Source organism: Typopeltis vanoorti, chromosome 13 (genome assembly GCF_054136105.1).
Source record: "Typopeltis vanoorti isolate ZY-2024b chromosome 13, IOZ_Tvanoo_1.0, whole genome shotgun sequence".
NCBI classification, from domain to species: Eukaryota; Metazoa; Arthropoda; class Arachnida; order Uropygi; family Thelyphonidae; genus Typopeltis; species Typopeltis vanoorti.
The window spans coordinates 102,064,593-102,090,642 of record NC_143561.1 but is presented as its reverse complement, the minus strand read 5'-3'; the positions used below and the strand labels follow the sequence as shown (position 1 = coordinate 102,090,642).

General features: G+C 36.5%; 1 protein-coding gene and 1 long non-coding RNA gene across 5 annotated transcripts in view; one reads left to right on the top strand and one right to left on the bottom strand.

The window, feature by feature from the left end:
* Positions 1-26,050, top strand: part of LOC150100420 (uncharacterized) — a 121,854-nt gene that overhangs the window by 14,270 nt on the left and 81,534 nt on the right. For 2 of the 3 annotated variants that reach the window (XR_016549257.1, XR_016549256.1), the window contains exon 2: positions 22,804-24,040. This is a non-coding gene — a long non-coding RNA (uncharacterized LOC150100420). The remainder of the gene's footprint in view (positions 1-22,803; positions 24,041-26,050) is intronic. The other variant, XR_016549258.1, reaches the window with a different exon arrangement.
* LOC150100421 (myocyte-specific enhancer factor 2-like) overlaps positions 1-26,050 on the bottom strand; it is a 287,084-nt gene that overhangs the window by 189,421 nt on the left and 71,613 nt on the right. The window lies entirely within an intron of this gene.

The window sequence follows — 26,050 nt, the reverse complement described above, 5'->3', positions numbered from 1 at the left end:
GGCAAGATGCATCGTGCCTTGCAACGAGTCACGTGTTTGTAGCCGGTATAGATTGTAAAAATATGATACTCTCAAGTCAATGCAGCTGTCTCCGGGTAAAATGGCTGCGAGAAAGGAACTGACGGAGTTTGAAAGAGGCGTTGTGATAGAATGCCATGTTGCAGGCCTATCTCTCCGCAAATCGTGGACAAATTGAGCCATCGCAGGTCAGCAGTCAGTGATACCATACGAAGATGGAAGAGCAGGGAATCAACTGCAAGTGCTACCCGTAGTGGATGACTCACCGTACGCGACCATAGGGCGCTACGAAGGATAATATGCAAAAATCGCCATTCGTCAGCCGATGCGTTGAATGCGGAGTTCTGGGCATCGACTGGAACATGGATCTGCACAAAAACATTCAGAACCGAGGCTCACAACATGAGTTTCATGGTAGGACCGCAATATGCAAGCCGCACATTACCGGAACCAACATGCAGCGTCGTCTCAGTTGGTGCAAAGAGCGTGTACAGTAGGACGTGGAAGCTTGGAATGTTGTGTTATGGAGCGACGAATCACGCAACATCCTCTATCGAGCAGGTGGACGGGCTGGATGTGGCGTATGCCCAGTGAACGTCTTACATCTTAAGATGAGCGTAATGGCTCTTTGTTCCTCACACTATGGTATCCGCCGACGTCTTTCCAAGCAGTATATATAAGCTGTTCCTGGAGTACTATAGTTAATTGTTGCAAGAGTGGAAAGATATGGGAAAGAACAGTAGTCGCCGAGTTAATAGTGGACATCCACATATTATCGATTCTCTTGGATGAATGCAAGTTGTTCTGTCTTATGCAAGCCAATAAATGAAACACTGTGCAAAAGCTAACCACAGAATTAATTAAGGAGAAACTGGCAATGTTTGCAGACCATAAACCAACGTATTCTCCCCTACCTCCGTATAGGTTTCCAAAGCCCATGCTTACGCTTAGTTATAGGTCTACGTTTACAGTTTACACCTGAGAGGTATCATTGGACAACGGCAGACTAGAAAAAACTTGCCTTTCGGATGAATCTCGTATCCAGCAATGCCGGATACGAGATTCAGTTAGGTAGGTTAGGCGAAAACCTGGGAAAAGGAAGTACCTCGACGTCGTGGTTCAGCAGAAACAAGCAGGAGGCGGCAGCGTTAAGTTTGGGAATATTTTCCTGGGAATCTCTTTGGAACCCTGTGTTAAATTGTGAATGAAGATATTTTATATATTATAATACTTCATTCATATTTAACATAATCCACCATGTCATAAGAAAGACTTGTAAACATTATTTGTTATTAGTCTCTTGCTTATAATATGTTATTCATATAATTGCTTTGAGTTTTGTTTGTTATTAATTATTTATATAATCTTAGGATATGTATTTGTAATAAAAAAAGACTCTATATAAAAATGTCATTCATTTTATTTACTTTATTCTGTAAAATTTATTATAAGAAACTGTGTGTATATAAATTTAAATGTACCGTGATATATATTTTTTGTTATTTCTATAAGTAAAGGTAATTTTATGGAATTCTACTGATGAGATTTGATTGGCTACTGATGGAGAAACGGAGTTTATCTTAGTTAGCTTGTGCGGAGAGCGTGAGCTACTGTGTATAAAGAGAAAAGTCAGTTGATATAAGCAAAGCGGGTTAAAACCGGATTTGCTTAACAAAAAATATATATATCACGGTACATTTAAATTTATATACACACAGTTTCGTATAATAAATTTTACAGAATAAAGTAAATAAAATGAATGACATTTTTATATAGAGTCTTTTTTATTACAAATAAATATGGCGGGAAAGAAGAACGTAGTTGATTGGAAAGAAAAAGTAAAGAGAGAACCCCTGGAGACAGCATAGAGATCGGGAGTGTGGGGGTGGGGGGGGGGGGGGGTGGGGGGGGGGGGGGGTGGGGGGGGGGGGGGGTGGGGGGGGGGGGGGGTGGGGGGGGGGGGGGGTGGGGGGGGGGGGGGGTGGGGGGGGGGGGGGGTGGGGGGGGGGGGGGGTGGGGGGGGGGGGGGGTGGGGGGGGGGGGGGGTGGGGGGGGGGGGGGGTGGGGGGGGGGGGGGGTGGGGGGGGGGGGGGGTGGGGGGGGGGGGGGGTGGGGGGGGGGGGGGGTGGGGGGGGGGGGGGGTGGGGGGGGGGGGGGGTGGGGGGGGGGGGGGGTGGGGGGGGGGGGGGGTGGGGGGGGGGGGGGGTGGGGGGGGGGGGGGGTGGGGGGGGGGGGGGGTGGGGGGGGGGGGGGGTGGGGGGGGGGGGGGGTGGGGGGGGGGGGGGGTGGGGGGGGGGGGGGGTGGGGGGGGGGGGGGGTGGGGGGGGGGGGGGGTGGGGGGGGGGGGGGGTGGGGGGGGGGGGGGGTGGGGGGGGGGGGGGTCACATGCATCAATTAAAGCTACGAACATAAAAAATAAAATCCATATTAATCACAGCAAAAAGTGGTAAAGAAATGGATCATAAGCACAAGAAAAATGATGCAAATAACTTGACGTTGCCTTTCCCCTGATATTATTTAAGCGTTATATGGCCAGATAGTATGGCTTATAAGAAACCAAATATAGTAAACAAAGAATTATTATTGTTGTTGTAATTTTATTAATTTATCGCATTTCATAATTTAAATTATTAAATAAATTATTGACATATTATTATTGTATATTATAGTGATGATAACTAATCATTTTAATAGTTTTACATATTGAAATCATTTGTGAATAATATTAAAATAATATTATTCACCGTTATGAAACTCTTGATTTCAGAATGTGGGAGGGTTATCAGTTGTATGATTTGTATGGTAGTTTGTGACAAAAGTGTATGGAATGGTCTAAAATTCTGGAAAATGGCTTTTCATAATTTATGGGCAAGCCCATAGAAAATCTCTCTCCCCGAGAAATCGGTGAAAAAAAAAAGTGAATTTTCAGTTAAATTATATGAAAAGAAAACACTCACATAAACACTACAAAGCTTGATATATGTTTCAGTATCACTATCTCAATATTTTCTTTCGTCCATCCTGATAATGAAGTCGTCGACTTCAGTATCAGGATGGACGAAACTGAGCCAGACTTAAAAGCAACTAAAATGAAATACCGTCACTTGTTTATTTCTATTAAGTTGTATATTTTATTAAAAAATTATAAATATTTGGTTCAATAAACGCTGTGCCATCATATTAACATACTGATATTTCAGCATGGAGTATACCCCTTCAATCAAAAGGAGGCAGACCATGCCTAATATATCACGTCAGTGTAGAGCATTTCTATTTAAATCAGAACTGTTCAACACTGTGGATGAAATATTGGCCCAGCGTTTAGAATTAGAGTCTGAAAATTTCACCCTTCCCCCAAAAAATGCAGTACTCATAAAGTAATGTTATTTGATCAACTTATAAATTTCCTATGAAAATAACAGTTTGGATTCATGTCCTAGGGATTAAAGAAGCTAAACCGCTTCAAAACAAACGAAAATTTTCTTTTAGCATTGCTGGCAGTTTTAATTTCTATCTTTTCGCTATTTTAGTTTGGGTTTCCTTTTAAATATTACCAATATTGGCGTAATTTTCATACCAACAAATGAAGAGACGGTGAATACAGTTTTCAATGGATACAGGTTTACCTATATTAATTTTTCTTCGTTTTGTATTACGGTCAGTGAACATTCACCGTTTCATGTATTTTAAATCATGGGTCACAAATTCAAATTTCAGATTCCTTGTAATTCCAATCGAAATTTTTTACACAAAGTGTTTCGCTAAAATTTTCTCAATATTTTTGTATATCAGGAGTAGCTTTTAGCAAAGTGAGATGAATTTCTTGGGCACAAAAAAAAAAAAAAAAAAAAAAAAAAAGTCCATTGGAAGGCAGCCAGTTTGAGAACCTGATTTAGATCATCCTCATTTCTCTTAAGATTTTATCGTTTATGTCTACAGCTGTCTAAGCTTCATTGATACATTTCGCATCGCTCCTATACTTGTCTCATTTATAGCAAAGCACGTGGCAATATTTCTGGTTTACCACTACTATTTTCACAGTCAGTGACTCCTATCATATACATTGTGTATACTTAAGTATTTTCTATATATTTACATTTACATTGTTTTATTTTAACATGTGATATTATTTAATGTGTATTGTTAATATAAATTCAATAACAACATTCAGTAAATGCAACCGTCTTAAAGCATTAAAGAGATTTTGGCTGCAATAAGAATTGTATTTTTATCCCATAGTATATTTTTAATGAACTTTTGTGATTTTTTTAAACATTTCGTTTAGTCTTTCATAATCTGATCAGGATTTTTGCTTGTTTTAATTACCTAGAATTCTTCCGTTCCATATAACAGTACGATTCGCCCATAAACTTGCCCGGTTTGGTGAAAGTGTCCAGCTGGAATAAGGACGCCTTAAAGATACTCTAAAAACTGCATATACATTTTTATTTAATATCCATAGTTTATGTTCCTCTGAGCTGCTTTCCCTAAAGGAAATTTATTTGAAATTTAAAAAAGAAGTGTCTCGAATTCAGTGTTAGTGAAAATTATAATGGTTGCTGACAATGTTGAATTTAGCTTTACTGTAATTTAGTATGATTTCCCACGTTATCCCATATTGAAAAAAAATGCGCAATCAACTCAGAAACACTATTGAAACACCTTTCAAAACCCCCAGTTTTTAGGAATGCACGAAAATGTTACATAGGAGCACTAATCTCCATGTGTTCGAATGAGAGAATCCTAAATGTTTTAAGGTTTAGGGAGAGAATTTTCATACTTGATGTACAAGATGGAGAAATCTCGGTTTCATGATTGAAGAATGTCTGCAAAAGCAAGCGTTTGCGAACGCAGTTAACAACAGATGACGCCTAGACTGCATATTTGAAATTATTCTGAAAGATAATTCACAATGTTTAACTTTCTGTTACAAAGATGTCCATTATTGTTTATACTAACTTCAAATTCACTTCTTGTTAGTTGGTTCAAGTGGCGCAGTGAGACACGGGGCGAAAATAGCATGTAAACCTCTTCGTTTACTTGTGGTTTTTATCAACAAGCACATTTTCCGGTATATCACTTCGTGAGTTTTCAAAATATTCATTTAAAAAAAAAAAATGGAAACAGAACAAAAATACATGGGAACGATGTCAAATTAAGTGATAATAGTATAAGAAAGGAGTAATAAGCAAATGAATTTATAACAAATGTACCTTTGAATTCATATCAAAAGAGTTAAGTGATTTTTGAAGATCGTTTGGATTCCTTCTTTAGTACTTCGGCATACTTTCTTTGCTAGAAGATTTCTAAGTTCAGCAGCTTACTGCACGCACTAATCAGCATTCCCAATTGCTATGAAGTAGAAACTCTGTGCCTTCGACCACCCGAATTTAAAAGCGTTTGAAGAGTGAAAATATTATTTGCAGTTTATTACTAAAATAATTTTGTTTTTTAATGATCATTATACTAGGCCAACGTCTTGAAGATGGCGCTGCATGTAATAGACTTATGCTGTCTTTCTTAAGATGTTATTCAACTTATCCTGCAAGCGAATCTTCCGAATAGGTCACTATTTCATCTCATGTTAACATAACGTTGACCTATTAGAAAAGGTTATAAAATGAAAAAAAAAAAAAAATGAAAGTAGGAATAATAAATTACTTTTGGAAGGTCCCTTAAAAAATTCATCTCGAGGCTATTACCCCGGGAAACGGATGACTACAGGAAGTTTCACGTGTCTTTGGAGTAGCCCAGGTAAGACGATGCCAAGCGGCCATTGCTCTTCCACGGACCTTCGCGCGTGCTGTCACGACATGTGTCACGGTGCGGTGCTGATGGCGGACACCCTGCACTCATACACAGCACGTTTCAGCAAAAGGAAGGGGACAAGTACAAAATTCTGCAGATAGCTCGCTCACCTAGCTATCCCCCCGCTTCTGTGTATAGTTCGTTGTCCGTTCGTTGAAGCTGGGGAGTAGAGACGGGGGGGGGTGTCTACAAATGGCCAGTCGAGATATCTTTGCAGGACTAAAGGAATTAGGACAGCAATAAAACAATACAGACTGTACACAGTACAACCCTCATTACCTGCTGTTCATTGCTTGGGATTTAGACACACTGCCGCTTCCTTTAACTGTTTGCTCAAATGTCATACTCTACATAAAATGTAAACAGAGAGTTATTTTGAATGATACATACGTTGTACTGTAAGGTGAGAGGATACGGGTACTTATATTTTCCAGCCTGCTACCCTCCCTTCTATAACCCCCCCCCGGAACTACAACGAAAAAAAAAAATTCCCCACAGATTTATAGAATTACTCCTCTAGTGCTTCAATCCCCTCAAGGAATCATCCAAGGCAAATGGCAGAGAGCAGAACTATGTCAATTATGAATTACAACCCAGTGAGAGAGTCGAGAACTGTGTCACTAAACCTCCACTTTTGTCCCCTTTACACAAAAAATTCCTCTTCTCGGTCACCGTGTTAACATTTATATTTTAACGATCGTGGTGCACTGTTATATCCATAACGATGCCCTTAATGAAAATCCAAAATTAAATTATCAGCTCTGCTAGGAAATGCAGCTAGCAAGACTGATCTGCAGAATCACAGACTGGGAAAAGCTCCTCCCCCCCTCTCTCTCTCTCTCTAACTCTGAGTTTTCCATTATTGTGTTTAGTCATACGATCATAACTAATTTTCTGCCAACAAAATACTCCATATATAAAAACCGTACATCCAACCTTTTAAAAGGTCAATGCATGTCATTTATTTATAGTTGGTCATTATTTAAGCGTTATTTAATTGTATTCTAATACTCTCCTTAATTTAAAAACACTGTAGCCAGTAAATGGACAAAAACAAAATCGTTTTTTTCCGAAAACATAACAAAAACAATTATATTCTCTCTCTGTGTGTGTGTGTGTGATGTCATTTTATGCGAGAAACTGATGAAATATAGGATTTGCAAGTGTATTTAAGAAGCTTTACGAACATTTTTGTCAAATTGTCCATGTGGTAGAATTTGACAGAATGTTCCGATATACCAAATGATAACTGCTCTAGTCCAATGAAATTGAATGAAATTTTAGTATTTAGGATCTCCGCTAAAAGTTGTGGAGTCACGTTAGTTTAGTTAGTCAGGTTGATATATTTAGTATATAAGCCAGCAAGTAAGGAAATAATCGTAGACAATCATAAGAAAGTGCGTTTCGTAATCGCATGCTTATATATTTGACATCATTAATCATCTCATCAGTTGAACTTAGAATATTTTCAGTGCGTTTTACAAAACATAAGTACCTATTAAATGTATTCATTGCCAATACATAAATTTGATAAAATTTGATATTTACGACATGTCAGAGTCTCTGTAGCTGAGTCAGTTTCGACGATGCTCTTTTCGTTGGAAAGGATGCGAAGGACCTTTATTGGACCTTTCAAGGTGAGTTAGCCGGTCTGATACAGCTGGAAGCTGGCCAGAAGAACAGACGTAATATACAGACATCAGAGACTATGGGAAATAAGGATTAGCCAACCTATTTTGTCGGATCTGTTCGAAAGTTTGCATGGTATATTGTGGGTTTCACGTAAGCGTTAAATACACGCATGTCCACGCTTTATTTTATTTTATTTTATTTTTTGCTTCAGTAGATTAGTTTTATTCAAAAAATTATTCGGAATGGTTATAAATTTGGAGTCATTTCAATCAGACCGTTTTAATGGCAAAATTAATCAACACAGAAATTATGTCTACAGTACAAATATACTAAAAATACCGTTAGGTTTTAGCTGACCAGAGATTTTTAGTAAAATATATAAAAGCTGATGAATTCATGCGTATGTATAGATATAATGAATCAAACAGTGTTACATTTTGCGAAAAGTGCGTCAACATAGCTCTGAATTAATCTGCTTTCATAATGAATAGCGTCACTGTGAAAGAATGATGTCATGAAATGCGCTTATTTTTATGATTTCCTACAATCATCTTTCTTACCTGTAAACTTAAAGAGGGCTTTAAATTGTGTTTGCGTGCATATGTGTGTTAAACCATCAACATAAAAAAAATAAGAAAAACAGTTGCACACGTTCGGATTGGCGTTCATAAAATTATCAAAAATTCTGTATTCTCATCAAAAGAAAATGTTTTTGATCAGATAACAGTTGATGGGTTGAAAGTTGAGCTTTAGAAGTTTATCAATGTTGAATTTGAACATCAATAATATTCGAGAAATACATATGAGTAATGGTCATGGAGAGGATGGATAAAGAAGAAGAGAAGATAGACCAGTAATATAATTATAGATAATTATTTCAACGTCTGATGATCGTAATATGATTCAATCAGAGAAAGCTCACTGATTAGAATTTAACGATTTTCTTTTGATGAGAATACAGAATTTTTGATAATTTTATGAACGCCAATCCGAACGTGTGCAACTGTTTTTCTTATTTTTTTTTTATGTTGATATAGCTACAGACTGATTCACTACAGTAATTATTATTTTATTTTATCCTGTTAATCACTGCCTTTTTAAATTGTCGCCTGGGGGGAAATGTCCCACTTGGTCCACCCCAAGCGTCAGTCTTGCAAACAAAATTAAAAAAAAAAAATTTGAATACTAATAATAAATAAATAAAGTTACTTAAAGTATAGAAATTTGACCGGATATATATATTAATGACATTTTGTTGGGGTCAGAAAGAGAAATTCACATTAATATGCATATCTGACAAAAATTCTGATTGAGGATTAGCGATAACAATCGAAATGAAGTAGTGTTAATTGTTTGAATTTATCTGCATTTTAGCAGCGTATTGTTACATCAAATATTAATTTTTGAATTTTGCATTTTATTGTGGCAAAAAAAGTACCCATTTTCATCGACTTGTACAATGCATGACGTTATTCACTCAATTGATTGTGCCTCGAGCTGAGCTACAACTAAGTGAAAATGTGAAAGAAACTGCTAATTTTGTTACAGCCTAAAAGATTTCAATAATACGATTACAGAAAAGAATACACAGACCTCTCAGGAACTCAATAACTGTATGTCAACAGTTATTGAAACTGACAAGCGACGTAATGAGTAGAAATTTAGCTGTCACGTTCTCTTCACTCACGACAATCCTGAAATTTTGTCAGAGAAACCGTGCCAGTTTCCTCAGACAGCATGATCGGTGTCTTCTGAATATATCTGAATATTTTAAAAGCTTCTCGGCGTCTACATATAGAGATTAGTAACACGTATTTGTCATTGTTGTCATAATGGTGTGGAATTTAATATGTGATATAAACATCAATCCTCTTCCCCCCTCCCCAACAATTATGTGTGCATTATAAAACAAGGAATCCAATTATAGCTAGTTACAACAGACTCAGCATTAAAACTAAGAGTTACTAAATATATGAAGAGCCAAAGAGTTACTTTGCAGCTTTCAATTCCTGACCTCACTTTTAGAATTAGAAGGTATTAGTACTTCGTAAACAACCTCCAGTGAACAAAATACGGTCGACAAAGTCGAAGCTTCACAGCACATCATCACCACTTACTAACGCGACATATACATATATTTGTATATAAACAACTTATTTAAAATTTAAAAGAATTACCATTTTAATTCTTTGTAAAAATTATTTCAACACTATTTATATATATTTAAAATTAACGGCTGAATAAAAAATAAACATTGACATTAAATCAGTGCCGTAACGAGGGCGTGGCGAAAGAGGCGTCCGCCACGGGCGCAACTAGATTTGGGGCGCAAAACGTAAAAAATAAAAATAAATAAATAGATATAAAAGTCCACTATTTTATATTGTATTTTAAATTTTGGCAATACGCCGCTTTAGACATGCAAATTCTGAACACACTGCAACTCATTTTGATAGGGTTAATAGTAAGTATTTAACATATTGCATTTAGTAAAATTTAACTTGTTACATTTAAATTTTTCAAAATTTTTGTCATTTTTGGGTTGGGGGGGGCGCAAGTTAGACACTTGCCACAGGCGCTTCATACCCTCGTTACTGTACTGCATTAAATAGTAATAGTAATGGCAAAACGGTTAAGCTGGATTCCAATCCACATAAGATATTATAGATATCAAGAACTGTCTTACAAGCGTCATTCGTTTGCGACAAATTTTAAGATGAAAACATCAGATGAAATCGCGTGGACGATTTAATAAGAAATATTTAATTGTGCTTGGGTAAATACAACTAACACTAAATACTGCCACTTACAATTAATAATGATATAGACTGTATATACAATTCACCTATTTTCTGAGTATACAGCTATAAATGAAAATTTTTCAGACTTATATTTAAATAAGAGAACAAAATACAAGGAATAGCTGTATGGATTAGTCTATTTAGTCGAATTTGTTAATTTATCGAAATTCGATAATTACTCTAGTGCTCTATACACAGCCAGAGAATAATTTCTAATTATATTTTGATTTCTGGATTTATTGTATTATTATCATGTTGGTATCATCACTATTTTAACCATTAATACATTGCATTTATGTCATCTCTGCAAATGCCTCCTCCTCCACCTCAGAAAATATAACTTATTTTGCAATGACTCTTTATTTAACAATCTTCCATCTTTCGGAACCATCCTAACATTTTTCAACAGTCTTCGTCGTTCTCTATATACTTTTACTATCTCTGTGCGAGATGATGCATGCCGATCCCAGTAAAAGTCTTTACTAGGAGTGCGCACTTCAGAAAGCCAAACAGATAGTAATCAGAGGGTGCCAGATCCGTGCTATGGGGGAGGGAGTGAGGAAAGATCAGCCTAATATTGTTATTGCATCCAAAAGAAGTTCACAAGCAAGACCTTTTATACCAGAACTCTTTGTCCCAGAACATAGTTACCGCGACTTTGCCCACCAAAAGCAGACTTTTGAATTGTTTTTTCTCGGATACTTGAGATGATGCCATTCCATATGGTATCTTCGTTTCAGGGTTGTGACAGTGAATCCATATTTCATCACCTCTGCCTATGCGTGATAGGAAAGCACATGAGTTCTCCTAGCACATGAGAAGTTCCGTACAAATAACTTTTCGGACGTCTTTGTATTCGTCACTCAGCATTTTTGGGACCATCGTTCGCACACCATGTTATAGCCGAAGGTCGTTAATAATGGCATCACTGCTGGTCTTCCAGTACCGACTACATTGCACAATTCGTGAATTGTAATGCGGTGATCCTCCTTGATCAGCGCATCAATGTGACTCGTGTTGTCAGTCGCCACCACTATCGCTGGCCGACAGTGAGACATTTCAAGGCATTTCTCTGACCTTGGTTTCACCACTCAAAAAATGCCTCACCGGGCGTCTGTGCTCACTTCATCATTTTTTTTATTATTTTTTTTTTAGAAGGGTATGAATTTCTGTCGAACTCGCATCTTTCACAGTAAAGAATTCAAGCAGCACTTTCTGCTTCGAACATTCATTAACAGCCGCCATTTTGAACTACTTATGTACTGCGCACATGTGATCGATCGCAGCGCCACTTCCTGTAACGGACGTAGAGACAACTAACGTTCACTCAGTGGCGTGTGGATTCTGCCGCTGGAATCGAAAGGGAAAAGTATTACTAATACTTTTCTAATAATTTTGCTAATGGTTAGTTGGTTGCAATTGTTGAAAAGGAAAAAAAGTATCGACAGATATGAAACAAGTATGTATGTACCATCTGTGTTGTTTGCGTGGTTTTAGATGCGTTTCGTAAAATGCGTAAGAAGCTGTTAATTTTGTTTTGTAAATTTGCTTCTCCGTATGCAAATTATTCAGGGATTCTGCCTGGAAGTATTTATTTGAATTTAGGATGTGCACAAGAAATGGCTATGTGCTACATTTTTGGTATATATCAAGCAGATCGCGTTATTAGCAAAATTATTCGAACTGATATAATTCCGCAATAGCTGGATGGAACTGAATGAAATTTGATATTTAGGATCGCTATAAAAATTTGTCGAAAGATTTCAGTTTTGTTTGCAGTCACACTGTTTGTAATAGCAAAATTAGGCAAAACAGCGTTATGTCTAGAATGTCAAAAACAGATTGAAATGTCCTAAACATACTGATCGGATTTTTATACCAGTTATTCTATACAGTTCTTTCAATAAATATAACTTTGTTGCTGACTTTAGGATAGTTCTCATGCAACAACTAAAATATCGAAATTCGAAAATTCAGTCTGCGAACCATTTCTAAATTGTATTTGTTTGGAAATAAAGAAATTTGGAAGAGCTTCTTTATTTAATGTTTATTTATTCAAATACGCGTGCTGCAGTGCTGTAATTATTATTTTTAAACGAGTCCCAGTTCAAGATTTCATGGAAATCCCCCACCCGTCCGTTATAAATCGGTTTTTCATAGCAAAATGATAAATGATCGCAATATTTTTTTTCGATAATTGAACCAGTTTAATATAAAAATTGGACAAAACGAAATTATGTCTACTTGCTAAAAACTCTAGGTTCAGTTATGATAATGAATGATGTCACTGTACAAGGATACTATTACGAAACACCTTTTAATCATTTCTAGGATTATTTCCTTGAATGTTCTGTTCTGGGTCGGGGAAGACCCCGAGTTTCAAGGTAGTAATGGACAACCCATGTTTCATCACCACTGACATGTGTGACATTAAGCCTATCCCTCATTCTCGTAGGGTCGTAATGGAAAATCCTTCTTCCCCTCCGTATGAAACTGGTTAACCCACCTTCACTTGAAGAGTCCTTATAAATCATCTTTCGGTTGGAAAGACCAGAGATTGGATCCGTCTTGGATGCGAAGAACCTCTATAAAGGTATTTCTGCCAATCTCAAGCAGATAGAAGAGTTTTTCCTCTCAGAAAATCAAGCTTTTCATCCCGCAAAATAAGCAAACTGGCTCGCGAACATATACGCGATTAACAGACGTAATACTCCTGCCTAGTGGGTAGTTGCTTCAGCTGTAATGCCAAAGAACAACAATTCCTTCTTAGATAATTTGAATCCAAGTCTTGCCAAGCGACGATGTGTTGTTTCTTTCACCTGCGCTACCGAGGTGCCTAATTTTTCTATAAATGTCAGTTTTATTTTATTTTATTTTTTTAAATGTTGCTCTCACCTGCGGAAGGTTATTTTTGCAGGCCTATAGTACATTTTGTACCGTGGGTGGGCTAAGGATTATTTTTTATTTTTGTTAGTTATATACATATATATTGTTTTTAATTAATTTTTTTCATAGTCCGAAAACCCTGCTGTTGAGACCAAGCATGGAACTTTTTCAAGCCACTTCAGGTCTCCAATACGCGGGGCGGCGGTCTCACACCGGACGATGAAATTCATCTCCCTCTAAAGACAATCCCAATATGACGGGATTCGAACCCGCAGCCTAGTTGTTGGACCCGAGTTTCAGGATCTTCTCGCTTCCGGTACGCAAACCACTCGGCTAACCAGGCTGGCGAATCAGTTAAATAAAAACTATTCCTAATATACTAGAAAAAGAAATTTAAAAGGTATATATATTCATTTAGTTATTGCTATAAATTATTTAAATACATTGCTACGATCATATTATAATGCATGCACTATTTCGAGTGACCGGAGTTTTTTTTTTTTTTTTTTTAAACTTAGCTTTATTGTTTTATAAGCCATGATAATGAATATTCCCAATTCTAGTATATCACAATCAAAATAAATAAAAAAAATTGATTTTGGTTGTGATCACAATAAAAATCACAATAAAAAAATCAGAAAAAAATTGCATAACAATCGGAGTAACCTCAAAGGTCACGATAACTATAAACTCACAAGCAAACCTTCTAAAACATATGATACATTTCGCAGGGATACTTAGTAATGCGTATACAGAAATAGGGCAGATTGAGGATATTCTTCGTCCTATCTTGTGGTCAGAAAGGTATTTCGATAGTTTTTCTAGGTGCTCTTTTCTGAATATCTATCAATATACAAAAGACTGGTTATCTTCCGAACTCACATAGGGCACATATAGACGTGTTACTGCTAATATAAATAATATATTTGATATCCCTCCCCCTTTCTTTCTTTGTGAAGAACGCCGGAGAAGTCACACACACACGTAACTCCTTTAGTTTTTACTGTTCGTTACCGCTCTTCTACGGGATCCAGCTACACAAACATCTTCCACGCTTCATGAACGTGGGCCAAAGTCCTAATAATGTATAAGCTCACGAGGTGGGCTACGGTTGATAACAACTTCCGTACTACTCCTTTCCCCTAAACCCACCCGGAGATAGTTTTTCCCACTGTTTACCAGAGTAGTGTTTGTCTTACACAGCTGATGACAGAAAAAAGGATGTACCACAAACACTTCGGGAAGACGAAATAAGAAAAGATAAGTAATAAACAACAGACCGTCGGCTTCAACTCTGTTTGAGTAACCTGCTTCGGCATCATCCGCTGGAGAGTTGATTGAATCCGAGAGAAAGATCGGCAAATCGAAATACGATCCACGAGACAAAATTGTTCTTGTTGTCCAACCCTAGGCACATTAGCTAAATAAAGGGGGAAGGCCATGGAACGTATATAGACACTGGCATTGACCTACTGTCTGTCGAAATAATAGTTTGTTAAATATGCGTTTCTTGTCCCGAAAAAAAAAAAGAAAAGAAAAAAAAAAGAAAGCTAAGATTTCAATCGTGGCGTCTGAGTCATCCAAATATTGAAAATACATGAAAACTAAATTAAGCTCCGTGGCTCTCTATGAGGACAAAAGGTCAATCTGCTCTGACTATGTACGCTTTTCATAAATATTATTTATATTCAAGGGCTTAACAGTCACCTCGTCTCCTCTCCCCCCCCCCCCCAGTGCGCAGAATCGAGATGGGAACTAGATCGATGAGGCAACGTTTTATTTAGTTTCAAGAAAGGGTCGAAAAGTTTCAGCCCGAGATGTCTTCATGAGTCAAAAGCGGAAGCTATCTTATTTCTGATGAGGACCTTAAAACTATTCCTCTACTTGTGGCGTATCCCATTAAATTCTCTTAGCATGGACTAAAGTCCGTGCTGAATGTCATATTTTATATTTTTTCTTGAGAATGTCCGTACGCTCCATTGTGGATTTTATTTTATTGATGTAGGTTCTAGCCCTTGTTTCAAAACATTTCCGAGTGATTTTATTTACTGAAATGCTTATGACAGATAATGCAAAATTATTTTTGAACCAAGTTATAGTTACTACAGTATGTCATTACTCTAATAACATCTTGGATGCAAGATGATGATAACCCATGCAAATCTTGATATAGCGACTGAAAGCATCTAAGACGTCTGTTAACTGTGTGTGTGTGTGTGACAGTGACTAACTTATCTTCACTTGAGAAGTTCTTATAAATGTTCTTTTTCGTCCTATTACAGGATTCGAGCCCGGAGTTCAAATCACACTTCCAAATGTGCTAACCTGAAACTTTGTCCTCCCTGTCATATTTTCTACATTAGTATGAGCAATAATTTTCTGTCTTCCTCCCCTCCCCTCCCCCATCTAGTCTTGCGCTCTACAAAAAACTTCATTTTTTTTTTGCTCTACTACTTTTTTTTTTTATTTGATCACCTGCGAAATAAAAGCTTAACTTTATCATATCATTGCTTGCTTTCTGCTTCTTAAGATCGTGCGATAAAATGAATCTGACATACACCAAATGATTATAAAGTCTCTTTTATGTTTCGCATCTTGTTTTCAGTAGCTCATATTCTTCGTTATATATCGGAATGTAACTACTATGCTTAAATCCTGAAGTCAATACGTACACTATATACAATAAAAGCATATGAAAACCTACTGGTAACTAATTATATCCTTGAGAAATCATCTGGATAACGAACTGTCAGTGTTAATCATTATCACATGTAACTCGACGTGTTATTACTATGTTGCCATTAGCAGCTTCATGGTACCTCTTGATGTTTTTTTGGTCAAGTCTATTCCAACCATGAAGAATGTTTATATATATATATAAATTAATTGTTTGCATACTTGGGATTAGGAGTTAAATAACCAAGCTTATAAAAATACTTGGTAACCCTAATATACAGTATCCCCAAGTTAATTACATCTATATCTCCTACAGAGATTCTTATTAAAAATAATAACACCTTGCAGCAACTTTTATAGGTAAAGTTGATAAAGCTCTGTATTACTAAAACCTTGGTGCTTAGGGTCTAGCTACTCACTGAAGAGACCTCAAAAAAGGTTGAAACCGGTCTCGGTAGTGACCCCACCCATAATGTATTGCAGTATATATCTTTTAGTGATATGTGCTTTACATTATGGGAAAATACTAAGAATAGTGATCAGAGCTTTATCCACCTTTACAATGAATTGCCCTGGTGTTGTACCATCTTTAGACTTGAACTATATTTCAGGCGCAAACTTAATTGTTTGCATACTATATATATATTCCTCTCTCTTCAGGGTGGTAGTTATATTTTGGTATTCTCTATATAAATTCCTCTCTCCTCAGGATGGTAGTTATAGTTTGGTATTCTCTATACATAATTTTTGTTAAACATTTTATGTGATCGAAATGCTTCAAAGTGTCACCTTTATGCAAGGTGGTGCGCCTATCTAGCAGAGTAATGAAGCGCCAACAATTCACACACATTTAAAAGAGCCGCTAATATCAGCTAATGGGCAACTATCTCGGTATTCCCAACTTTCATTTCTCTCTCTCTCTCTCTCTCTCTCTCTCTCTATATATATATATATATATATATATATATAAAAAGAAGAGGAAGAAGTCGAGGTTTACATACATTTAGATGTTTAAATATATACATCACGATGAACCGCTTCTTTTCAATTAAATATTAAGTACAAACTGGTAAATAACTTAGATTGAAGGAGTGGTTAGCGTATGCATTCTCCAACGTACAGCATGCGAGTTCGAATCCTACCGTGGGCATGCATGTATGTTTGTCTTCAAGCTGGAGATGAATTTCATCGCACGGCGTTATACCACCATTCCTCACATTGGCATGAAAAATTTCATGTTTGGTCTCTAGAACGGACGAATCACCGAAAAATACAAAAAAAAAAAAATAATAATAATAAATAATAATAATGATGATGATATTAATTAAATAGAACAAAAATTCCGTTACTAATGTACTATAGGTTTTGCAACCTTTCGTGGGTAGCAGTCACTTAAAAAAAAGCAAATCTACTTGCAATAAAGAAGCATGCAGTACATCGTTGTTTTATCGCAATATTTCTTAGAAAACTTATAAATATTTGGACAAGGTCTTTTCCACTAATGTAGAAAAGACTCTGATACAAGTTATGCCGAACTTTCTTCAACTTAGAAGAATTTAGTAATGCCACCTTTCTAGTGGTGTGCGTTAAAAAAAGGTTGGTATATCAGTTTGTTAGTGGACAGATAAATATACAAGGTTTTCGAATTTTTTTTATAAGTTGTTTCGCATTCTTCATCCAGAAATGGAATTCATAAACAGAAACATATTAGTAAAGACGTGAAAGTTGTATCACATTTGAAGTTTATCTTGTTCACAGTAGGTTAAAAGGCCTTGAAACAAAATATTTTAAGTTTGTTTTTAAACAACCATTTGTTTGCCCTGCTCTTGTTATTGAAAGTCTTGTTTGCATTGTCCTCTCGTAAAAAATTCGAACCTTTCTTTATATTTCTCTACTTGCTCTATGCTAGACACGAGATGATTTTATTTGGGTTTCCTATTCCAGTATACAGCATTTATAATATTGTGCATCATTGGAGCTTCCTTTTTACAGAAATACCAAATGAGAAAAAGCAAATGTTTTTTTTTTCTCTCATTTGGAAGGAAGAAGGGGAAAAAAAAGATTAACATTGGACTAAATATCGACATCGCAGCCGACCTTAGTAAGGTCGGCTACAGAGGTCAACACAGTTTAAAGTAATGAATCGGTAAGCCTTGGGGATGATGTATTGAATTCCTTGTATAAGACGACTCTGATATCAAAAAATATTTATAGTCTTCAGTAGTTTGTTTGTTTTTATATGTTGCTCCCACCCACGAAAGGTTATTTGCGAACCTAGAGTATATTTAGTACTGTGGGTGGGCTAAGAATTTTTTTCAATTTTAATTCATTTTTGCATAGTCCGAAACCTTGCTCTAGAGACCAATCGTGAAACTTTTTCAAGCCACTTCGGACCTCCAATAAGTGGGACGGTGGTCTCACACCGGGCAATGAAATTTATCCTCCGCCTCAATCATATTACTGTTTATACAGCAGAAGTGGAATCTTCCAATCATTTCTAGTCAGACATTACAAACCTGTATTGAAAGAATTTCGTTGGAACTATTCAATGAGCTCCGAGTAAATTGGTACTACGTCTTGAATCTGCTTGTTCGCTTTCATTCTTCCTTCATCCCTTTTAAGCCACTGGCAGTTCCAGGCTCTAGAAATCCAGAACGAAAGTCAAGTAATCCCGAATAGATATGCTTGTTTTGGACATGCTAATAAAAAGGATAAGCAGAAAATTAACTTGTGATATGGAAAAAATTAATCCTTAGGAAATTTACATATATAAGAAATTAGTATTAACTTGCTTATCTTTATTGGAACACTAAATATTTATGCACTTCTTACGGCAAATTGTCAAGAACTTCATGGCTGTATTGTAGATTATTCGTCATAACATAATTGCAATATTTTTGTGCTGAGAGAGGGAGAGGCACTAAAGTAGTCCTCAAATCGTTTACTCCGATCGGATACTTATATAGCTTTCTATTTCAGATTCCTATTTACGGTTCTCGATTTTTTTTTCTTTTCCTAGATCAGGATTCCGATATTCGAAAACCTAATTCAGCTCCTACCTAAGCAACTCCCATCATATATCTAAGTACCCTGTCCATTTAACACCACTACCCTACATTCAGGACACCTGTAGCGGACCGTGATGCTCTTGTCTAACTTTACTGTATTTTCTCAAGCTGATTTGTCTCTTTTCGGATGACAGTTACAGTAGAGCTTCCCTTAGAAGCCCTTAAGTTGGAAAGACCTGGGTTCGAATCCCGTCCAGGACACGAAGAACCTTTGCCGGGGCTTTTCAACTAAAGATGAGATAGCTGGTTTCATATGGAGGTGATAGGGCTTTTTCACCCGGAATTATCCACCAGCCATTAGCTGGAATTGAGACGCTTTTCCCACGAGGAAAAAACTTGCATCGGCGTTTGCGTCACCTGGAAAAGCCCTTTTAATTCTGAAAAAGATGTTCCCCAAGTCAACAGCGAGAATCGACTCTAGGTCCTTTTGCTACTAAAAGGCACATGCCACGTCATTCAAGCACCTGCACAATGGGAGAGTTTAATATTACGCTTGTGGAACATTAAGAACATATATATGCGATGTAGAAAGTATTTTACCTTGGGTATAATAAATGTTAAAAATATCAAGCTATTTTAAACCTGGTTTTACTCCATTTCCCAAGTAAGCAAACAGACAAACAAGTCAAGTTTGCGCCCGCAAGTGTTGCAAGCGCAAACTTGACCCTGCACGTAGTGCAAGACCAAGGCAACTCATGGTAAAAGTAGAATAAGCTCTGATCACTAATCTTAATATTTACCTTTAATGCAAAGCGCATCTCCTCCAGGAGATGTGCTTTGCATTAAGGGTAAATATTAAGAATAGTGATCAGAGCCTATTCGAGTACCACGAGTTGCCTTGACTTGTACTACTTTGTGGGTCAGCTAGACTTCCAATACGTGCAGGCGAAAACTTGACTTGTTTGTCTGTTTGCTTACTTGGAAAATGGAGTAAAACCAGGTTTAAAATAGCTTGGTATTTTTAACATATATATGCGATGTTTTTAAATTATTTTTAAAAATTTTTAAATGTTGAATTATAAGTGAAATGATGATAATATTCAGCTTGCAGATTTCCCCGCTGCTGGGTAAAGGCTCCGTATCTCCCTGATGCGGAGAGTTTCCATGGTGACTCAGTCCATCTACAGGAAATTGTATATTTTGTAAGCACGTGTGAATTAATGAAAAACAATCACAAACATCTATGCTCAGAATGGGATTCGAACTCGCAGTTTATTGGTTGGAGAGCGGATATGCTAACCACTCGGCCAACCAGGCCGGCCTATAAATGACATATGTTACATTATGTTATTATATAATCAACTTATTATTATTATTATTATTATTATTATTATTATTATTATTATTATTATTATTATATTGGTGAATCTTGCAAAACTAGCATATATAACACCACTTCCGTCTGAAATTATCAAAGAAAACTTTTAGACATGAAAAGAAAAATTGCTATCCTAAACAAAAAAAAAGTGAAAAAAAAAACTGTAAGCGTCCATCCCTTTGTTTCTTATTACCTTCCTCCTGTCTTCAACAGCACTAAATCACAGCCATTAATTCACTGTATTAAATCTTGCGCTAACGTATTTCAGTATATATGCGATCTATTGAAAATTTTCAGCAGGAATATTCCCTTCTGTCGTCATCCTACGCTATGTCCTTGTAGCCACCGTTGAAATTACGCATGTGTAAGTAGCTGTTGAGAAATTTCCTTTTGTAGCATCGGGCATTGTTCTAATCCACGGACGCTTTCATGGTTAACTGCAACACAGGGTAACGTGGGGGGGGGGGGGGGGGAAGGTACACGAAGCTCTAAGCTTGTAGGACTGACGAAACTTTTGTTGCTTAGCAACTACTCCAGGGATAATGCGCGCCAAACGAGAAAATATAGACAATCAGATGAAAAATATGCTTCGTAGCAGATCGCACTCCAAAATATTGGCATTCTGCAAGAATTGCCTTGAATGCGAATATTTCAATAAGACGTTTTCGAACTGTGAAAAATGCAGTTATTATTATTAATCTACGTTAAGTAAGAAATACTGTAATTGCTACTAAATTAGTTGTGCATCGTATCAACGAAAATTTGTAATTCGGGTTCCATAGATTTACCACTATGAATTTAAAGATGGGGATAAAAACCCGAACACGTTTTAATTTAATCTAGGACTATAAAAATGTAAGTTATTATTAAGTTCATTACAGTTCAATCCTAGTTTTGGAAATCCGTAGTATTTTGAAATCGTTATTTTTATGCCTTAAAAGACGTAAGACTAGATGTTTATTGACTCGCTAGATGGCGCCACTCTACCATTTCTTCGGTATACGTTTTGAGAATTATGAATCACCTGATCAAGTATAAATGTTAAAATTATGCTAAGTTAATATTCACAAAACAAAGCTCCCACATTTTGGGCAGGATTCGATAAGTTACGAGAGAAGAACACAGTCGCTAAATTCTCAGTTGTCTGCATTAAAGTCAAGTTCTTGCATATCACAAGTAAAACGTTAGTCCTTACCATAACAACAACCAACACGTGTTTCATAGATTAATCACATTATGAAATAACCTTTAAATTCGTCCGCATTTTAACAAACAGAAAATTTTTTTAAATGGTATGGAAATGTGATTAAAAATAACTTTTGTGGCCATTTTCGTTAAATACTTTCATCTTTGGAAGTACTGTTATGCAATTAAATATATTAAATATAAAATGACGCATTTCTTTTAATGCTTAGAAATATTATGCAACGAACAACAGAAATAATTGAGCTGACAATATAAATGTAAATTAAAAGAAAAAAAGAATAAGTGAACAAAATAGTATATTAGGTAAATATGTCTACTTCCAGTGACATTTGGCTATTCGTACAAGAAAAACTGATCAGCAGCTGTATTAAGACCTGTGGAGACACAGGTCTTAATACTGCTGTAAATCATGCATTTAAACGGCTATCAACATTTGTGTGGTCTGCTCAAAAATTACGACACATTCAGCACCATTACTTTATGTGGCATAAAGAAATAGAGTATTAGTCTTGTGAGTCTATAACTATGTATATTACTTAGATTCGATTGAACGTATTGAATCCAATCGCAGAGAACTGGATATGTGTTCGAGTAGATTCTTTCCACCATTGTCCTATTCTTCTAAAATACAAGCACTTGATGCTTTATTATCTTATTATTATTTGCTTATTTGGTGTATTATTTATGATCATTATTTATGTTATTATTTTAATTTTCGTCATTTATGTATTTACTTATTTTTATTTATTTATGTTTTCATTTTTTTGCCCGTGGTGTTTGTGTAGCTGTGTGGCAATGTTTTCTGGTTTCATAATGCTAGATCACCAGAAGAAAGACTACTCTAAGTTTAAATGAAATCGTGCACTAAAATAATCCTTTCTAGCATTTTAGTTAATTGAGCTTTGGATGAGGTAAGGAGGGTTTTCCTCCCGAAAAGAATTGGATTTTTAACCCAGAAATTCATAAAAATCGACCGCTAAACTCGCATCTTTCAGACAACAATGCCAATTCAGATTTAGGACCACCAGATGGCGGCAGTTGTTAACCATACTCTCATCCTGATCTTCAGAATCATCAGTAGACCTGAACTAAACTATCAGTGACAAGTAAGAATGAAAATCAGTTGCCTACCGATTTCCAAAAATGTTTGCTCTAAACGAGTTCTGCTTACGTCTTCGGGGATATAAAAAAGCATTAGAGGATTTATTTATTTTTTTGCATTACATAAACCTATAAATATTGCTGTACAAATAGCATGTCAGGAATGTTTCTAGAGGAGTTTTCCCAAAAAAATAACTACATTTATGGCCATAATGTATATCATTTATTATTTGATACATAATTTAATGGTGAAGCCATTCATTTCTTTTCGTGTTTTTTTTTTTTTCAGGTGATCGCTAAGCTAATATCTGCTTAAGGACAAAGATGAAGAAAAATGCACACGTAGATTGAATTGTATGTCGCCCAATCCGATCAATATAATTACTGATAGAGTCCTGAGACCCAGTCAGCATTACTAGCTTGCCTGCAGTTCCTCAGTCCGGATATAGAAATGAAGTTGTAGAAAGTTTTTTACCTTGGGTATACTATACGTTAAAGATACCAAGCAATTTTATAAACTTAGTTTTAATCCTTTTTCCCAACTAAGCAAACAAGCAGGTAAGTGAAGTTTGTACTGGAAGTATTTTCAGGTCTGAGGCAACTCGTGGTAAAGGATGGAGTAAGCTCTGATCACTTTCCTTAGTATCTCCCAAAATGCAAAGCACATCTCCTTGCGGACATGTATGATGCTATGATGCATTAAGGGAAAGGCCACTACCCAGATCAGTTTCGATCTTTATTGAGGTCTCGTCAGTGGGAGCCAGACCCTTAGATGACAAGGTTGAAGTAATGCAGAACTTATAAATTTTACCTATACAAGTTGCCACAAGGTGATATGACCTTATTAAATAAAAATCTCAGGATGAGAGAAAGATGTAGAAAGTTTTTTACCTTATATACTATACGTTAAAGATACCAAGAAATTTTATAAACTTCGTTTTAATCCTTTTTCCCAACTAAGCAAACAAGCAGGTAAGTCAAGTTTGCGCCTGAAGTATTTTCAGGTCTGAGGCAACTCGTGATAAAGGTGGAGTAAGATCTGATCACTTAGTGTCTACAGGTAAAATTTATAAGTGCTGCATTACTTCAACCTTGGCATCTCAGGGTGTGGCTCCCACTGACGAGACCTCGATAAAAGTCGAAACCGGTCTGGGTAGTGGCCCTTCCCTTAATGCATAGCATTATTCATGTCCGCAAGGAGATGTGCTTTGCGTTATGGGAGATACTAAGGAAAGTGATCAGATCTTACTCCATCCTTTACCACGAGTTGCCTCAGACCTGAAAATACTTCAGGCGCGAACTTGACTTACCTGCTTACTTGGGAAAAAGGATTATAAAATCAAGTTTATAAAATTACTTGGTATCTTTAACGTATAGAAGTGAAGTGTTCTCTAAGACACAAAATATTGCAACCTTAAGGACTATAAATCATGACAACTTTAAGTTTTGTTTTTGTTGTTTGAGATTGCATAAAAGTCTCCTCTCCCTACTCAGAAGGCCACTCTGCTCATAAAACTGCAGCAAAGGTATGTTGTATTCATTCTACTATGATTAGTCTATGAAATAAATTCTAAGGTGCAGACCGTATTGCAAAGAGACAATTGTTCACTAGGACTGAGCTATTCATCACAAAATCATCCGAAGTGAAGGAATTAGAATTCTTTGAATACATAAGTTTTATTAATAATATATATATTATACAAAAAAGTGTACGGTACTGAGTTATGATATATAAAACGTTCGTGTCAGTATTTTAATGTCGTATGGAGAACCGGACATTATTAATTGTCGACTTTCCATACTACTACTACTGTGCATAGCTTCCAGCCACCACGAACAAAACACCACATTAGTTTCACATGATGAATGTCGTTTAATATTACTTAGTACTAATTGGCTTCGATCGGGAATGCTGATATTAAAACAAGTAGGAAGGGGAGACGGACCGTTACATTTCAGACTGTAAATTAAATAGAAATGAGTTATAAAGACGAAGTTGACAAAGACAGAGTGAAAAACACAGAAGATGAACATCAAAACTTTCAAAATGAATCGAATGAGTAATGTATTTATATCGAGGTCTTGTACTTCATTTGGAAAGAGAGAAAGTGTCCAACAATAAGAAGTCAAACATGGAAAGACGTTACTAAAAAAAAAAAAACACACGTTTGTTGGAATCAGTCCAGTTGGCGATTCAAGAAAAGGAAAAGGCAGTAGGCATGCAGAAAGCCAAACGAAACAGTGCACACGTGTGATTCTCGTTTGTGTGTGTGTCTCACTGCTTCTTGAAATATTTTCATCAGAGTAACCCCCCCCCCCAAAAAAATGACACTTCTTCCTTGAATGATTATCGACTCCTGGCATAAATTACGTTTGCCTAAGTCTCGCCAGTTCGGTCTAAAGATAGGTTATATCTATAAAGAAGCTTCTTACAGGGTTAAGTTATGAAGTATACAGTTATTCGTGATTGAGCAAAATATTGGGAAGAAAGACAAACCGTATTAATATTACATTTAAATATTTGGAAGTACATTTGGGCAAAAAAAAAGTTAAATGCAGAAGGTTAAGAGTTACTTTAATTTTTTTTTTTTTAAATCATCATCGTCATCACAGGCCTTGACAATCACAACCAGCCAAGTGTCCTTGGCTTTCCTAACGTTCATTTATTTAGGGTATATATTTTGAATTTTGTCTAAATTCTGGGTTTTTCTTATGGCCAGCCTGTCTGTTTGCACAATGAAAAACCCGAGTTTCCGAGAGAAAAATCCCCCCCCCCCCTTCAGTATAAGACCGGCTAACCCACCTTCAGTTAAAAAGCCCTTATAGATTGTTTGTCGTAGTATTCAAACCGCGGTCTTTTCAACCAGAGGGCATTCGATACCGACTGAGACAAGAAGGCTCCAAAAAGTGAGAACAGGAAATAAAAATATATTTTATATTAGAAATGAGAGAGCTTGGTTTCAGTGACATTGTAGCTTCATACAGTACAAAAGAAGGGGAGGTGCAACAGAATCAACAAAAGTAGCAAAATTACATGCCATTTATTGTAAGGATAAACAACTATCTGCCATCAAGTGAAATATCAGCGTAAACATCCAGAAATGGCTTTTCTTTGAAAAGGACTGTTCACCCCCGCTCTTAATTACATGAAAATAGGCTTAGCTGCAACATAAGTTCTGCGATTCCATCGGGACCAGAAGATAGACTGCATGCTACTTGGAACGTATTATTTAGTGGTAAAGTGCAATGTCGATGAACTCAATAGAGTCTATGGTTAAAATGTTGAGTCCTGTACTATGGTGATATATACTCAAAACGGTGGGCTACAAAACTCATATTTTGTTTGTTTATGCATTTCTTTCCCTTTTCATATCGATTTATGATCAGCTGGATCTGCATGTTACAAATCTGTCTCAGATGCTGCAGTTATTTTTTCGCGTGCTTTTTTGTGGATATATTAGTTGTTTTGCCATTTGTGAACGAGTGCAGTAAAGATATCACAATACATGTGATCTCGTGAGTTTAGACAAATCATT